This window comes from Mauremys reevesii, linkage group 15 (assembly GCF_016161935.1).
Source record: "Mauremys reevesii isolate NIE-2019 linkage group 15, ASM1616193v1, whole genome shotgun sequence".
Taxonomy (NCBI): domain Eukaryota; kingdom Metazoa; phylum Chordata; order Testudines; family Geoemydidae; genus Mauremys; species Mauremys reevesii.
Window position 1 is genome coordinate 28,872,153 of NC_052637.1, and position 17,728 is coordinate 28,889,880.

The 17,728-nt window shown below is 46.8% G+C and overlaps 1 protein-coding gene across 1 annotated transcript in view; it reads left to right on the forward strand.

Annotated features, from left to right (window-relative positions):
- The window catches only part of LOC120383146, a 34,100-nt gene extending 16,696 nt beyond the window's left edge, over nucleotides 1-17,404 (forward strand). Inside the window, exon 3 of the mRNA XM_039500772.1 lies at nucleotides 17,320-17,404. The gene's annotated coding sequence lies outside the window, so the exon portion shown is untranslated. The remainder of the gene's footprint in view (nucleotides 1-17,319) is intronic.
- Nucleotides 17,405-17,728: the final 324 nt, after the last annotated feature.

A 17,728-nucleotide genomic window follows, 5' to 3' on the forward strand; every position in this document is an offset into this window, starting at 1 on the left:
GTTAAAAAATGCTTGAGATCTTTCTTCCACCATTGCTCAATGCTAGTGAAGAATTGTGGGTGAGGTGACTAGTGTAGGCACAGCCGTAGATTGACTGGCTGCCTGGGAAAGGTGGAAAAAATGGTTAAATTCCAGATTATGTTCATGTTCTTATTGTCCTCTGGCTGGCTGTGGTTGAAAAACCAGTCTCTGCAAATATACAGCCACTTTGCTGAAATTGTAACACTTAAAATTCTGCTAGTGCTGTTTTTCCCCCCCATTATCTGTTTGATTAATAGCTATAATAGTAATTGTGCCATTCCCACTAGGTTAGTGAGTACCTGAAACTAATGACTTCAAATTTTAATTTTGATATATGCTGAAAAACCATGAGAGATGAGCAAGTAATGCACCGTTTTGTTTTGCATTGTGTTTTTTAAGCTGTTCAGTGGGGATAAGTGCAAAATGTCATTGTTCTGAAGATGGCAGCAGTGATATAGGGGCATCCTTGTTAGAAGGCAATTCATGCATATGTGACTTGGAAAAGGATGGAAATAGGTAGCGTACATGCACTTTCCAGCAGGCAGTGAAATACAGCTAGGTGTTCTGCTACCTTTTGTCACAGCTCAGCTGCGTTACCCTTTGAATTGGACCTTGCTGGCAACTGTAGAGAAATCAGAAACAATCCAAACAATGCACTGGTAATAACTTGTTAGTCCACTGGATGGTAATGTTGCTGTGTGCACACTTCATTATTATTTTAATTCCGAAGGTTCCTGTGCAGTTCAAAAAGAAGTTTGTGTGTGTGTGTGTTTCAAATAGGTAAACTGGGAGTGGGGAAGAGAGAAGTGTGTGCAAACCTTTTCTATTTAAAATGTAGCTCACACCCTCCAACCCCGCATGTTTTGTGATCCGCCTCTTAACCAAAATTCGTCAGAGCCTGTTGGCTGGACTCTGATTAGAAAACGGCAAGTAGTGCCCTAACCAGCTGCCCTCATCCAGCCTTTAAGTGATTACGCAGCAACATGATGTCCAGCTAGGTGTTTTTTTTTTGTTTTGTTTTTTTAAATTAAGCTACTTGCAGATATTTTTATGCCTAAAAGGAAAGTAATGTGGTGTAGCTCAAGATTAACTGGGAAGCTTTCCCCTCAAAAGTGAGCATTGCTCAGCTTTGGTGTGGATGTTTGCAGGATCAGTAAGGGGCAGTAAGTTAGCCCAGAATCATCCTAGAAAAGCTTGCTATGCATCATATTATTTCCTGTTTTGCAGCGGGAACCTTGCTTAGCCAGAGCCCAACACTTGAGTTTAGAGTGACCAGATGTCCTGATTTTATAGGGACAGTCCCGATTTTGGGGGTCTTTTTCTTATATAGGCTCCTATTACACACACCCCCACACCCCCGTCCCGATTTTTCACATTTACTATCTGGTCACCCTACTTGAGTTTGGTGTTTGTTTTTTCCCCTGCAGTGTCAGACAGCCTTGCTCATGTGTGAAGTTAGGGCATCTGAAGATTGGTACTTGTGACTGTTGTTCTAATGTCCTGGTAAAATCCTGTTAATGTGACTTAATTCATTTCCATCTTAATCTTTCCATTTTTAGTATCTCCTAGAGCACTCTTCCTCTGATCAAATCCTGAAGTATTTTAGTAGGTTTCCTGCATCTGCAACTTGGAAGGTGGATCTATTTAGCAGCGCACAGCAATACTATCATGACTTATAGGAAAGGACGCAAAAAATATATGTCCAGATGCAACTGTAGTGTGAGCCATTTCTGCTTCTCTAGCCCTACCTATTTCCCAGTTGCTGGAACTGGGCTGCTGATAATTAACCAAACTGAAATTTGGTCAGGATGTTAGTTTAAAAGAAAGATGCTTTGAGTCTGTGGTGACCACAAGTGACAAAGGCCTTGGTTAAACAGCGCATCCTAAAGATGGTACTTGTAGCATAGTTTCTTCTGCCATCGTGCTAGAGCATTGATTCTGTACTGACTCAAGGCGGAGTGCCACATACTGCATCACCAGCACGCTTTTCTCAGCATGTTGGGTTTTTCTTCAAGGTCTCCCCTGCCAATATTAGCCAGACCTGACTCTAGCTTATGAGGTCAGGCGAAATAGTGAGTAGGTATGGCTGCAACCGATAACAGGAGGTGTGAAGGTTGCAGCTGTCCAGGATGTGATGACAGACATCTACAAATGCGGGGCGGGGTGGGGGGGGTGTTGAGAGGTTGCTGCCTTTATTTATGTGGGGTAGTTCCTTACTTCAATGGGAGTACTGGGGAATAAGGCCCTATTCAAGATGGGGGAAAAAAGGGATCAGAATCTGTTCTTCTGCTTCAGTCTCTCACCTTGTGCTTAAGCCTCTCAGACTCAATGGAAAGTTCCATACTGGGATGTTTTAACATATGAATTCTAACTTTCTGCCTGTTACCTAAGCCAGAATCACCTGTAGCAGACAAATGTGTACTGAAAAATTAAATAAATCCTCCCTTTAATGTCAACAGGGTCTCTCTCTTTTTTTGAAAATGTCGCCTTTCAAATGGGAATAAATCTGGTGCTCCTGCATGTAATAACACTTTCAGCTACAGCCAGGACAGTTCTAGCAAAGAGGGAAATGTCACAACCCGGCAGTTCACGGTGATAGTTATAAGTTTCAGAAAGAGGGAATTGATGGATTTATTTTATGGAGTTGAATGATGGAGTAGATGTTACATGTACAGGAAAGAGCAGGACTGCCTGTGAATACTTGATATGCATGTGTTTTGCACTTACTCATGAGTGATGGAATGACTGGCTGGGCTCGTTTAAAGACATGTAATAAATTTCTCTGCTCAGAGAAGGCTGTTTTCTGCAGGGTGGGTGTGGGTTCTGGAAGCTGCTGAGACGTGCTCCCTGTGGTGGTAAAATAGCTATGCAGTTAGTTCTCTCCACAGCGGATCTTTGGGTTGCTGCTAGCCATGGTTGGTTTGGTTATGCTTACACAGATTATCTCCCTGCCACCACCACCACTCCCTTGCACTTGGAAGCTGTTGTCAGTTGGTTGTGTCATTTTCTGGCATGATATGGTGATGTGATCCTGTTGGGTGAAGTGCACAGATGTGGTGATCTGCTTAACAGCAACAGAGTGAGCCATGGAGATATGATAGAAATCTACATGGAGTAGAGCTGGTTGGGAAAATATATATTTTTTTCTTCTACTGAACATTTTAACAAAATGTCTATGTGGAGGGGAAGAAGACTTCCCTTTCTCATTGAACATTTTTGGTAGAAAATGTTGACTTGTTTTTGTTTTTGAAAAACCCCAAATATTTTGACTCAAAATAGTGGTGCCTCATAGGAGTTGTAGTTGGATGCCTTATCCTCCTATTTGTAGTCATAAGGTAAGAAGCAATCATTGTGATCATCTAGTCTGACCTCCTGTATAAAACAGCCTGTGGGTCCTTGCTGAATTAATTCCCATTCTCCATGGGCTTAGGTTCTTCGGCTGAACTACATCTCCAGTGATGTGTCATGGTTGGGGCTCCTATGATGCAGCCCCTCCTCCCCGCAAAGATGGGGGGGAAAGTGGTGCATCATGGAAGATGTAGTCCAACCAGGGAGTTTAGCCCATAGAGAAGAATGGGAGCATAAGACACCCAAACTAAAACTTCTATGGGATGCGGTGGTGCCATTTTGAATCAAAATATTTTTCTTCTTGGGCATTTGGTATTGTGATGAGCTATTTAAATATTCTGCAGAAAGCAGACCCTTTTGTTGAAAATCCCAATCTTCTCTCAAAACAGTTTCAACAGAATATTTTCAGCCAGTCTTGATGCACAGTTGTTTGTTTTTTCACTTGGCTGCCGGGCATAGCTCCCAGGCCTCTGAGGGGTTTCTGGGGTTCTCAAGGCTGTCTCCACAATCTCAAGGTAAGGCCCCACAGGTGTAGAACCTATACCCATAGAACTACCAGACAGCTGGCGTCTCCAGGCTGCCACCCAGCGGCAGCTGTAGCCAACTTGCACTCCACTTCCAATGACCTGCTGTGGACACAGACCCTGGGAAGTACCACCTCAAAGGTTTGAGAGACAGCAGCCCCATCATTCCTGATCAGCTCCCTGCTTTATATAAACGCCAGGGGCATTCCAGGAAGTGTCCAGGTAACAGCGCAAATCTGTAGCTGCCACAACCATTCCTGCTCTTTGCTCTTAAATTCCCGGTTTGACTTCGGCTTGATTTGGACTTCGCCATCTGACTTAGACTCTGACCCTTGGTATTGACCCTGGCCTGGACCTGACTACAAACTCCTCAGCTACTCCTAGCTTCAGGTTTGCCCCTGCTCTGACCCTTGGCCTGGATTGCCCTTGCTGGGATCCTGATCCTCTGTTTTTGTTAGTGTCTCAATGGAAGGTATCACTGCTGTGACAGTGGTGTTGAATAGAAGAACAGAGGAAGGCTGGAAACAAGACAGTTTTGAAAGTTTGGGCCCAGCTGTTATCTATGTTCACTAAATGTGATGGTTGTAGTCCTGACTTTATTTATTTATTTATTTATTTATTTATTTTAATCTTCTCCACCCCTCTTCCCTGTTTATTTTTAAAGCAACCCAGTGAAGAAACCATTTGGTGGTAGATGTAGCTGAGAAGACTAGCAGGTCTACTGTAGTAGTGTGGCAAAACATTTGCTGTGCTACAACCTTTTGCTTCTGAGCCATGCAGTCTGGACCTCGGAGAAATTCCCATGGGTGGAGACTCCATTATTTGAAAGTTGGAAATGTTGCATCTACCCTGGACACGAAGGGTGGGTACCCCAGGGTCCTGGTTCAGATTTGTACTTTACTGAGAAAGCACTAGCCATCTTTTTTTCTGGAAAACTTCCCATCAGTGGAGCTCTGTGCCACCTCGCACTGGTCAGAGATTGTCTGCACAATGTGATAGCCACCAGCTTATCTGCACTAGTGCTCTCGCTGCTGCTGCTGCCACCAAAAGCGTGGCCCTAGCAATAGTAATGGTGGGAAATTGCAAAAGGAAAGAAGTCTAGTGTAGACATAACTCCACGTAGGCTCATGTCCACTCTGTGGCAGAGAGAGGCAATGCTCTCTACTTACCTCAAGAGGACTGAGCTTGAAGGTGGCACCCAAGCAAAGGACTCCCTGGATAAGGTGCTGTTTGTGGGCAGACACCTCATAGTGAGTATCTTGCTGGGGAGAAGAGCACCACAGTCTGCCCTAGTGTGGGTTCCGCACAATAGGGATGGGGAAAAGGTGAGTACCTCCCAGTATGCTGCTGTGAGCTTTTGTGGGCTCCAGTGCTCAGCAAGTCATCCCTCTTATTTGCAGAGGGAGCTACTGTACCTGTGATACCTCACACGTCAGACTGAAACCTCATAAATATTTGTAGTGAAACCACCTGCAGGCTGCATGGCAGCTTTATCATTAAACTTCCCAAGAAAGAACCCGTTCAGGTCACTGTTCTAGACAAGCGTATTGAGATGAGTCCTGTTTTCTGCTGTCAGGGGTCCGGAAAGGCTACAGTGGAAGTAATATAATTCTGCTGCACAGGTGTTCTCCTTGTCCCCCGTGAGAGGAGTAGAGGGCAGGATCAGGACCATGCAGATCCACCAGCCATTTTCCCTTCTGGGGCAAAGGTTAACCATACTTGGGGGGAGTAAGGGGTGTGTATGATGGCTTCAACCCCATTTCTGGGATGCCATCTGGTGTACTGGGGTTTCACTGACACCCTCCTGCTCCACCAGTCTAGATTCCCTCTCCCTGTTTTGCTGAATTAGGCTTTCCAGCCTCTTGCCACACAGGCCACGCCCAGCTGCAGACACAGACTGAAGTCAGCTCTGCGTTTAGAGGATTCACTCAGCACTCACATGCACACCCGCTTTGGGGAATAAACCCAAAATAATACTGTCTTGTGCTGTACAGTGCAAGCTCATAAAAATTCTCCCTCAATGTGAAGAGAGAGATGCACAACTCCTCCCCCCGCAGCGAGAGATTGCACCAACTGGGTTTAATAATAATTTATTAACCCCCTTCCCAGCCTTAAAAGGGATTTACCTATGTCAAAGTCAGATTCAGGACTCACAATTTGTCAGACCACTTTGTTTGTATTAGCAGAGCAGGTTGCTAATAACCTAGATCAGGGGTAGGCAACCTACGGCACGCGTGCCGAAGGTAGGGTGACCAGACGTCCCGATTTTATCGGGACTGTCCTGATATTTGCTTGTTTGTCCCGCATCCCGACCAATGTTAGGTCGGGACACTGGACAAACAAGCAAAGGCTCCGGAGCCCGAAGGGCTCGCGCCCTCCCCTGCCCCGATTCCGCCCCCTCCTTCCCCCATTGGATCCTTCCCCAAATCCTCACCCCCATCCCTGCCCCCTCACTGCCCCATTGTCTCCCTCCCCAAATCCCCGCCTCTTTCCAAGCATGCCATGCCCAGGAGACTCAGGGGAGTGCGGGGCCGGGGTGAGTGTGAGTCTGGCCTGGCCCTGAGCAGGCAGGACTTGGGCGCGGTACCTGGAGGGAGAGTAGGGGGGCGGCCCGCGGGGCTAGGTGGCGGCTGTTCTCCCCACCTGGGCAGGGGACTCGGGAGCAGCTGCTGCTGCAGCTCCCACTGCTGCGGGGGGAGGAAGTGGCCAAGCACGTGGCGCTCGGCGGCTGCGGCTTTGGTGCCCGGGCCCGAACCCCCCGGGCCTGCTGCGGGGCAGCACGCACACTGCGCTCAGCCCCTGGCCAGTCGCGTCTGGGCTGGCTGCCCAGCTGGTGCAATCCCGTGGCAGAGGCATCGGCAGCCCAGTCCCGTTCGTTCCCCTGCAGGACCCGAGCGGGATGCGGGGGGCTGGGGCCTGCTGCCCCCACTCCGAGGCTGCCCGCAGGATTGCACCAGCTGGGCAGCCAGCCCAGACGCGAGTGGCCAGGGGCTGGGTGCGCGCTGGGTCCCCGCAGCAGGCCTGGGCTCGGGGGGTTCGTGGGCGCCAGAGCCGCAGCTGCCGAGCTTGGCCAGCGGCCGCTTCCTCCCCCCGCGGCAGTGGGAGCTGCAGCAGCGGCTGCTCCCGAGTCCTGCTGCCCAGGTGGGGAGAACAGCCGCTGCCTGGCCCCGCAGGCCACCCCGTACTCTCCCTCCAGGTACCGCGCCTGAGTCCTGCCTGCTCGGGGCCAGGCTGGACTCATACTCACCCTGGCCCTGTGCTCCCCTGAGTCTCCTGGGCCTCCCTCCAGCGCTTGCGGAGGGAGGAGGAATCGGGGGTGGGGGATTTTTTTTTTTTTGCTCTGCCGCCATTTTTCCCCCTCTGCCCCCGCCCCGTCCCCCCCCCGCGTCCCGATATTTGAGCTGGGTGATCTGGTCACCCTAGCCGAAGGCAGCACGTGAGCTGATTTTCAGTGGCACTCACACTGCCTGGGTCCTGGCCGCTGGTCTGGGGGGCTCTGCATTTTAATTTAATTTTAAATGCAGTGTCTTAATTTTAAAAATCTTATTTACTTTACATACAATAGTTTAGTTATGTATTATAGGCTTATAGAAAGAGACCTTCTAAAAACGTTAAAATGTATTACTGGCACGCGAAACCTTAAATCAGAGTGAAATCAAATTCTTTATTATTTCTCCAGTAATTACCATGGAGACAGGTCCCCCCAGTCCTGGACAGGTCTCTCAACTGGTAAACAATTATCAAGCCTTTTATACCGTTGTTTCAGACAATTTCTAGCAATAATACAGACAGTAAAAATACATTTTGTTTATACATAAGCTTTTCTGCTATCTCACTAGAAAAACAAGACTGCAAGACTGCATATTGCAAGGTCGTAATAACTTTCACACAATTCACTCTGTCTTACATTATCTTGCTTCCTCACGTCACCAGGGTCACAGTTATCCTAACTCATGCTAACTAACATTCATTAAGATCTCTTCAAAACCTTGTTAATTATTTACTGGCTTCCACAGAGTGAATAAATGAAGACTCGGCACACCACTTCTGAAAGGTTGCCGACCCCTGATCTAGATAATGTGTGAGTGCCATGCAAGGCTTAAGTGACCATTTATACAGATAAAAAGGGTGTGAACTTAACAAGATAACAAAGGGAACAGAACTGATAAGTTAACCTCGGGCTAGACACACATATCTTATTTCCTTATTAACTCTTAGGGCTTGGCTACACTTACGGTTTGCAGCGCTGGTAGTTTGCAGCGCTGGTCATCCAGCTGTGTAGGAGCAGCGCTGGTGTGTGGCCACACTCACAGCTACCAGCGCTGGTGTGTGGCCACATTTGCAACATTTGCAGCGCTGTTGGGAGTGCTGCATTATGGGCAGCTATCCCAGCATTCAAGTGGCAACAATGTGCTTTTCAAAAGAGGGGGGTGGAGGGTGGTGTACTGTGACAGGGAGCGGGGAAGAGAGAGAGAGTGGATTTTTGGAGCCAACACTGTGTGCTAGTTTCCTGGATTGAAAAATCACACAATGTTCGCGAGCCCTTAGTCTTAACTCTTAATTGCAAACAGCCTGCCTCCAACACGGACTCCCCGCTGTTTCACTCACTCCCTGTGGTGTACTGTGACAGGGAGCGGGGAAGAGAGAGAGAGTGGATTTTTGGAGCCAACACTGTGTGCTAGTTTCCTGGATTGAAAAATCACAAAATGTTCATGAGCCCTTAGTCTTAACTTCTTTTGCAAACAGCCTGCCTCCAACCACGGACTCCCGCTGTTTCACTCACTCCTGTGGTGTACTGTGACAGGGGGGGGGGAAGAGAGAGAGTGGATTTTGAGCCAAAAGTTTAGCTTCCTGGATTGAAAAATCACAAAATGTTCATGAACCCTTGGTCTTAATTGCAAACAGCCTGCCTCCAACGCTGTTTCTCTGTCAAGCAAACATTCACTCCCTGCCTCTCATTTGATCGTTCACAGCCAGGTACAGATAGCTCCTGTTTGCTGTGATCAGTGTTTGTTTTTAGATAAGCAGTTCACTCGGACGGAGTCTGATCGGAGTTCACAACAAAACAAAGAGAGGCTGCATAACAAAACAAAGAGTAATTTTTAAAAAAAAGCTGGGATGGATATCTTATTCCCTGGAGGCCAATAAAAGCTGGTGTGTGTCCACTTGATGAGCAGCAGCTGGATCCAGCGCTGCAATCGCTACACCCCAACCTGGCCAGGTGTACAGCCAGCGCTGCAGCCAGGGAGTTGCAGCGCTGGATGTGCCTTGCAGGTGTGGACGGGTTCTAATTGCAGCGCTGGAAAGCCTCTACCAGCGCTGCAACTTGCAAGTGTAGCCAAGCCCTTACCGATCTCCTGCTAATGTCCCACCATTACCTTAAGTGGACCCATTGTTCTGTATCTTAATGTTTCTCTTCCTGACAACTTTATTTCAACTTTCCTCATTCCGGCTTAAAGGAACATAGAGCATTTATTTAATCCATTCTACTTTTACAATCTAATTAATTCTACTTTCACACCTAAAGCGGGAAACCTTTGTTTGATTTCCCCCTCCCGCTCCAGTGGAAAAGTACCAGTAGTGTCCAAGGTGATATTTTGTGTCAGGTGATCAAGGCCTTGGCTACACTTGCAAATTTGCAGCGCTGCAGCAGGGTGTGAAAACACACTCTCTCCAGCGCTGCAAATTGCGGCGCTGCAAAGCGCCAGTGTGGTCAAAGCCCCAGCGCTGTCCGTTATTCCCCACGGGGAGGTGGAGTACGGACAGCGCTGGGAGAGCTCTCTCCCAGCGCTGGCGCTTTGACTACACTTAGCGCTTCAAAGCGCTGCCGCGGCAGCACTTTGAAGTGCTAAGTGTAGCCACAGCCTTATTACCTGACCTTACAGTGTCAAAGCAACTATGAAACCAGGTTTATTTGCAGTGTCCACAGGAACAAACTCCAGGCAGATGGGAGATCCACATTTTTAAAGACTCATTGTGTTTTTCTAATGGCCCATTAAGGCTGACTGCTTACTGTCTGGTGGGCATTTCCCCAAGTAGACACAGTTGTAATTGTTATAGTCAATATTCCTAACTTCAGATACAGAAATGATACATGCATGCAAACTGGATAATCACATTCAGTAAATCATAAACTTTCCAATAATACCTTACAAGCCCCATTTTTCATAAAATATATCTTAGACCATATTCATATCATACACCCCATATTCTTCATAGAAATATGGTTAACATCACAGGGGGATAAAGAATTGTGATGGGGAAGGGATTCGTTCCCCAAGAAACTTGCCAACAGAGGGCTGGGATATGAGTGCGGTGAAATGTGACCAAGATTTCACTCATTAGTGCAAACCCCCTTCCCCATCTACCTCCACTAAATAAATAAAAATAGCACACATCCCAAACAACAAAAGCTCTATATTAATGCAATAAAGTGGACTATTTGGTCACACAAGAGTTGGGACATTCAGCAAAAAACATTTCCCTAATGTCCTTAACTCTGGCCCTCATGTGCATGGATAGCCATGCAGCCTTTAATCACAAAATACACAAAGGCAGTACTACAAACAGTTGCATACGTGCATTTAGAGAAAGGGGTGATTTAGAGATGAAAGCACACCCTTGAGGTTACTTACACAGTAGTGTTGGAAAGTACATTATTAAAAGTCAAATTTAAGTGCAGTTGTGATCAGGAAAGGGACAATGAAAATGACACATTCTCATTCACCAGCTCTGCTCCCTGCATGTGTCATTTCCACCTGTTGATTTTAGTGACTAACTGCTTTTTATTGCTGTTAGCCCTGCAGAGCCAACCTGTGGGGTGGGAGCTGGACCCTAGTCTGGTGCATCAGCACTAGAACTGTGAGTTGTTTCCACTGCAGGCAGGGTAGCACAGGTGTAACTGAGGGCAGAATTTGGCCTATGGGAGTTTGTGACGATGCACAAGGCAAAGAGCCCAGCTTTAGTCTGCCATTCTAGTTGGCGTTTGCAGAGCTGGCAATTAGAATAAACCTCATTTTACTTTAATTTAAAAAAAAACAAAAAAACAGGAGTACTCGTGGCACCTTAGAGACTGACACATTTGTTTGAGCATAAGCTTTCATGGGCTACAGCCCACTTCATCGGATGCATAGAATGGAACATATAGTAAGGAGATATATATACACATACAGAGAACATGAAAAGGTGGGAGTTGTCCTACCAACTCTAAGAGGCTAATTAATTAATTTTGTAGTGACAATCAAGATAGCTCATTTCAGACAGTTTGACAAGAAGGTGTGAAGATACTTAACTTGGGGAAATAGATTCAACGTGTGTAATGGCTCAGCCATTCCCAGTCTCTATTCAAGCCTAAATTGATGGTAACTAGTTTGCATATTAACTCAAGTTCAGCAGTTTCTCACTGGAGTCTGTTTTTTGAAGCTTTTCTGGTGCAAAATTGCCACCTTTAAGTCTGTTACTGAGTGACCAGAGAGGTTGAAGTGTTCTCCTACTGGTTTTTTGAATGTTATGGTTCCTGATGTCAGATTTGTGTCCATTTATTCTTTTGCATAGAGACTGTCCGGTTTGGCCAATGTACATGGCAGCTGAAAATTGTCAAGACCCTCTTTTCTAAACTCCACATGTTTATAAACAGCTGCCTTAGACAAACCCTCAACATCAAATGGGTAGGGGAAAATCCCCCCCAAATGAAGAGCTTTGGAAGATGATGAAACAGAAACTGATAAGACTGGAAACTATGGAAAGAAAATGAAGATAGCTACAACACACATGGAGTTATGAACAATGTAACAAGACAGGCACTGAACTGGAAACCCCAGGGCAAGAGGCAGTGAGGTAGACCAAGGACAATCTGGAAAGACACAAGAGAAGCAGAACTGAAAACTTACAATGCTAGAGGAAGAAGCTAAGACTTCAGTAAGAGACCTCCAAAGATGGAAGGCAGTGGGGAAGGCTCTATGTTCCATATAGACTCAGCCCTGGTCTACACTATGAGTTTAGGTATCTGACTCTGGAAGAAAGCTGGGAAGAGGTTCATGGGTCAGGCGTGCAGGCTGAAAAGAGCGTTCTTGGTCCTGTGAGCGAACAACTCTGTTTCCTGCTATTAGATTCCCTCGGCATTCAGAAGACGTACAATGGGGCGGCTCTAGGCACCAGCGCACCAAGCGCATGCTTGGGGCAGCAAGCCACGGGGGGCGGCGTGCCGGTCGCCGTGAGGGCGGAAGTCAGGCAGCCTTTGGCAGCCTGTGGGAGGTCCGCCAGTCCCATCGCTTCAGCAGCAATTTGGCAGTGGGTACAAAGGCACAGGACCGGCTGATCACCTGCAGAAAATTCAGCGGCGGATACAAAGGCGCGGGACCGGCAGATCACCTGCAGAAACACTGCTGAATCCATGTTACCAGCGGGCAGTGTGTCCCGTCATGGCCCCTTTCCATAATGTCCCTTGATATCTGCCCAAAGGTATCGTAATTCTTACATCTGGAGCGCAGCTGGGACTGGACAGCTTCCTCCCCCCAAACACTGATGAGGTCCAGCACCTCGCCATTGCTCCATACTGGGGATTGCCTGGCTCATGGAGGCATGGCCACCTGGAAAGATGCGCTGAGAGCACTTCATGCCTGGATGAGCAAACAGGAAGGGGATTTTCCAAATTCCCAAAGAATATAAAGGGCAGGTCTGATGGTTGGTCACCTAAGGGCAGGGCAGTAGAGTTCAAACCGATGACCAGAGTGGCTAGAACTGGCATTGTGGGACACTTCTGGAGGCCAATCAGAACGCATTAACAGACCAGGGCAACCACACTGGTGCTGCGGCGCTCCAATGAGGGCGCATCAAACATTATTCCACTTGCTGAGGAGGAGTCCCAGGAACGCTCTAGCCGTGGAGTCCAGGCACTCTGTGCCTTGCCAGTGTGGACACGTCATGAGTTAGAGCGCATTAAAGCAGCTCAGGGTGCTCTAACTCGCAAGCGTAGCCATGCCCTTTATTACCTCACTGGTTACTCAGAAGTCCAAACAACACAGTTCCCTTAAAGTGATCCAGCCTCAGGCCTCCATCCAGGTACCCTCTGAATTATCAGAATACAGCACAGACAGGGACTGTTGATTGTATTGTCCACCCTACTCATACATATGCAAAAACACAAATATTATCTCCCCACGTGTCTTTTGAGCGTATTTATTTTGCAGGATGTTTAACCCTTTCTAGCCACGTGCCACACCTTGGTATACCATGCCAATGGCTAAAAGCCCTCCTGTAGACAAGCCTGATTCTGTGCCAGGCCCTGCTGTGCCAGCAGTTACAAGTCACCACACAGCTCTTTCCAAGCAGCACATTAATTCAGGATTGAAAACAATACAATGATTTAAATCCATCAGAAAGCGTTCATCAGCCCTATGGGGCCTTGGCAGGCTAAAGTCCTTCCAACCCTTCAGCAAGCGCTGCTCACCTCTTTGCTCCAGACAAAAGATCATGTCTGTTTGCTGGATTAGAAAGAAGGTCTGAGGCCTTGCCTACCCTACACAGCTAAATCGGTGCTCCTGCAGCAGGTCTGGTGAAGACGTACGAAGTCGACAGGAGAGCGTTAGCCCAGCGACGTCTGTAATGCACCACAACGAGAGGTGGAGCCGATGTTGCCAGGAGCATGTGCCCCCGTCGACGTAGCATAGCGTGGACTCCGCTATAAGTCGATCTAAGTTACATTGACTTAAGTTCTGTTACTTATGTGATGTAACTAGCATAACTTAGATCGACTTACAGCATTTCAGGGGCAATGAAGCCTTCCTAAAAGTGTGGGGGGGGGGGCACGAGACCCCTCTTCCCCATGAGGCCCAGCCCACCTTGGCAAAGCCATAGCTGAGCTGGGGAGTCTGAGCCCCTCCACCTGCCTGGGGCGGGGGAGCCTGAGAGCAGCCTCCAGCCCACGTCCCCGCCATCCAGACCTCCTGCCAAAGGCAGGTGGAGGGTCCGTGGCTCCCCACAGCTGCCTGCGTTGCTCTTACTCCAACCCAGATCTGGCTTCCAGCCTGGGGGCAGGGCCTTGGGGCCGAAGAGCTGCCTGGACAGGTGTGGGGAGCTGAAGACCCTCCATCTGGGGTGGCCTGGGGGGGCTACTCTTGGGCCTCCCACCCTGGGCAGGTGGCGGGTCTGTGGCTCCCCACAGCTGCCTGGAGTGGTCTCCAGCTTCCAGCCTGGTCAGGGGCGGGGCCTTAGGGGGAAGAGGAGGGACAGGGGGCCAGGCCCGACCACTTTCCAAAGCAGGAGGCGCCCCCCCCCCCCACACACACACACCCCGTTCCAGTGCTCCTGCTTCATGTAGACCAGGTCTGAGTTTGCTTAACTCAGCCTCCATATCCCAAAACCTTTCCCTTCACAGGTAAAACCCGTCCCTTCCCATGTTTGCTGGGTATCTGTGATTCCAGATTTCACAGGGCCTCCTCCTTATCCCCACCTCCTTGTGGGCCAGGAACATACAAACACAGGTGTCCAGTGTTGGTAGCACAGGCTGTGCATGTTCTGTAGCTCATGATGCTTGGCCCATCTCAATATAATAATATTTTGAGGTTTTCATGCTTTAAACATAAAAGACAATATGTCCCCCAAAACAGTGCAGGTGGTTGCAATACCTGTCACAGTATTTACTCAGCAGCAGGATGTTGTTGGGTCATTGTGATGAGTCTTCAGTCATCGTGCAGCGCTGTACCCACAACCCACAGTGACGTTGGCCAGGCATCAGTGGCTTGAGTTTGGTGAGTGATGTGAATAGTTTCCTGCATTCTGGTTGCAGATGGCTTCTTTTTTTCCTTTGAAATGATCCAGGAATGGCTAAGTTCACAGCTGGCTGGATAAATGTGCAGTGGTGCTATCCAGAGGAAGTGTGCATAGGTATAACTCCTTGCGCTTCTTTCAGTGACACACACAGAAAGCTTATGTTAGCTACTGACCCCCGCCCGCTACCTCCCCCAACCCCCCCCCCCACCTTTCTGAACAATGGGACTAGGACTTTCATAGTCAGCTTTGTTTTTCTGCAATCTGATGCAAAATCAACCTCTGTTGCAGCCCTTTCCAGAATCCAGTTTGTTTACTTGGAGAAGGAGCAAATATATACGTTTTGCACATCCAGTGTATGTAATTAAATGTATTGGATCACAGATGTTAGATGGAAAAGTTCCACCAAATCATTGACTCATTCACCTTCAAAAGAAAAACTGTCCACAGATAAAGCATATCCAGGATGAACTAATAAAATTCTGAATAGCCTTTTATCATTACAGTAGATTTTATGTCATTTATGATCAATAAATGTGAGGTTGGAACATTAACCTGGGCCTATTTCATTGCTGAGTATGATGATAAAGGCAAAACAAATGTTTTCAGTGGAAGGGGAATTCTGCAATTCCTTGGAATCATACCAACTTTATGACTGCAGAGCCTTATCCTCAGGGCTGACTTCCCTCAACTCCTGCTGGAGCCACCCCTGAATTTTGGTCCCGGATCAGAATATTGCAATACAGGCCCATGTCAGGTTGGATCCACCCTGTGACCTCCTGCATATCTGGATGAAGTGATCTAAATAGGCTGGCCAGCTAACGTCTATTCTATAGTGTGTCATTTCCAGAAGTGGATAGGACACTGTTGCCAGAAACTGCAAGGCAGTTGACCTTGAACTAACATGACAAGGAAATTAATGTCTTCAAGAAGTTTGTCTTTCTAAATCCCCTTTCATCTCCTCATCGAAGTTTATGGTTTGTTTGATAAACTTGTCTTTGGCTGGTGTAGAGCTGAGCAAATAATTGATTTTTTTTTTTTTGGTTTGGAGGGAGGAGAGGGTCTGAACTAAAAAAGAAAAATGGTTTCATTTTGAACCGAAGTTGAATCTTTTTGGTTTTCACACCAAAAATAAATTTTTGTTTTCGATTTAAAAACACCTAAAACCAAATGGGAAAAAAAAATCAAACACAAGTTGGGAGCTTTGTTTCAGGTTTTGTGTTTTCAGGTGTTTTTCATCTTTAATATAGCTACATTTTGAAAACTAAGCACCATTTCTAAATGAAAAGCTAAAAGGTATTTAGTTTTTAAATGGTCAACGCAAACCGTTTTGACTTTTTGGGGTTTTTTTGTTCAATCAATTGTTCACCTGAAACTATTCATTTAATTCAACCTCCACTTCACCACTAGTTTTGGTGCCTTGAAAAATACAAAAATTCCCCCAGCTCTAGGCTGGTGTACCTGCAGCAGATTCAGATACTTTACAGTCCCACCCTACCCTATCTAAATAGTCTTATCGCTGCCATCTCTGGCAAAATTCCTTAACAGAACAAATAAAATATTTCCTTTCTGAGCCCCACAAACCTCGCTAGCGTTAAGGTGGCTGCTTTCTGTGTAATGACAAGGTGCAGGGTTAACATGGGATTTCTCTGATATGTTATACTGTGTCTACATTCCAATTTCTTCAGTAATTAGATGCCCACTCTTAATTACTGGGGGGAAATTCCCAGATGATTTGGTGCCTGCAGTCATACGCTATTTGCGTGTGTTAAGAAATTCATGCTGGTAGAGACGCAAAAACTAAAAGGTTTGCACAAACCACTGACTTTCATACCTCATATTTTTTTTGGGTGCTGAGTTTTCACAGATGCAAAGATTTTAAGGCCAGAAAGAAGGGAACCATTATGACCAGCTAGTCTGACATCCTGCATAGCACAGGCCACAGAACTTCACCCATTGATTCATGTATTGAGCCCAATAACTTGTGGCTGAATTAGTTAATTTTTTTAGGAAGTTTGAGACTCTGAGGAGGGTCAAATTCAGCCTTGGCTTAACACCATTTGTCTCCATTGCAATTATGCCTAATTATGTAAATTAGGTTCTTAGGTCCTGATTTTCAGAGGGGCTGAGCCTCTGCAGCTCCCAGTCATTCCACTTGGAGTAGTGATATCTGAACGAGTGCAACATGAGTGTAAGTTTGTGAAACCTTGTTTCCCTGTAATGGCTCTACTGATGTTAGTAAACTACCAGCTTTTCCTTTCTTTAACCAGACTGGTTCTTACCCAAACGCTTATCCTGAATGATAGCTGGGCAGGCCTACTTTAACCTCACAATGCACATAAAAATTTGGCTGATTGATAGATAGCTGTGCTTAATTACTGACAAGAATTCAGCAGAAAGCAATTTTCCCACTGAAACAACACTATAAGCCTCTTCCCTCTAATCAGCAGGGTTAAAATTTAACCATTTGCTGGAATCATACATATAATGCCACTTTATAACATGCAAAACTGCCTAGACAGTGGGGGTGAGGGTTTTTTTGTTGTTGTTTGTTGTCTGTTAGAATAAAGCAGGTTAGAACAGGCTGCTTGTTGGAATAAAATAAATGCTTGACTGTGTTGAGAGATTTATTCTGAAATGTCAAGGTTCCTTTGTTCAGGTGGTCATTTTATACACCGATCGACTTGGGTAGGTCTGACGTTACCCAGGGTACAATCTGGACTGATGACCAGCTGTGTCCCCTCAGTTCTCCAAGCTGCAGTGTCTTTTACACTGCTTCACCGTGAGAGTTACCATTCCTGGTCTGCTCACACAGCCTCCAGCATGTAAGTTACTCCCAGTTATACTGTATGAGTGCTATAGCCAGCCATGCATGAATTACACTGCAGAGCAACACTGGGAAATGCCCAGTCCCAGACTTTTCCTCAGAAATGTACATCTTGTACTGTCCAGCTCTCTCCTAGACAAGTGCATACAAAGTGTGTAATTTTGTTAATAGAAAATCCTGTTATCCCAAATGGAGTTTCCCAAACACTTCAATCCAAACACGCTGGTTTAGCTAAAACAAG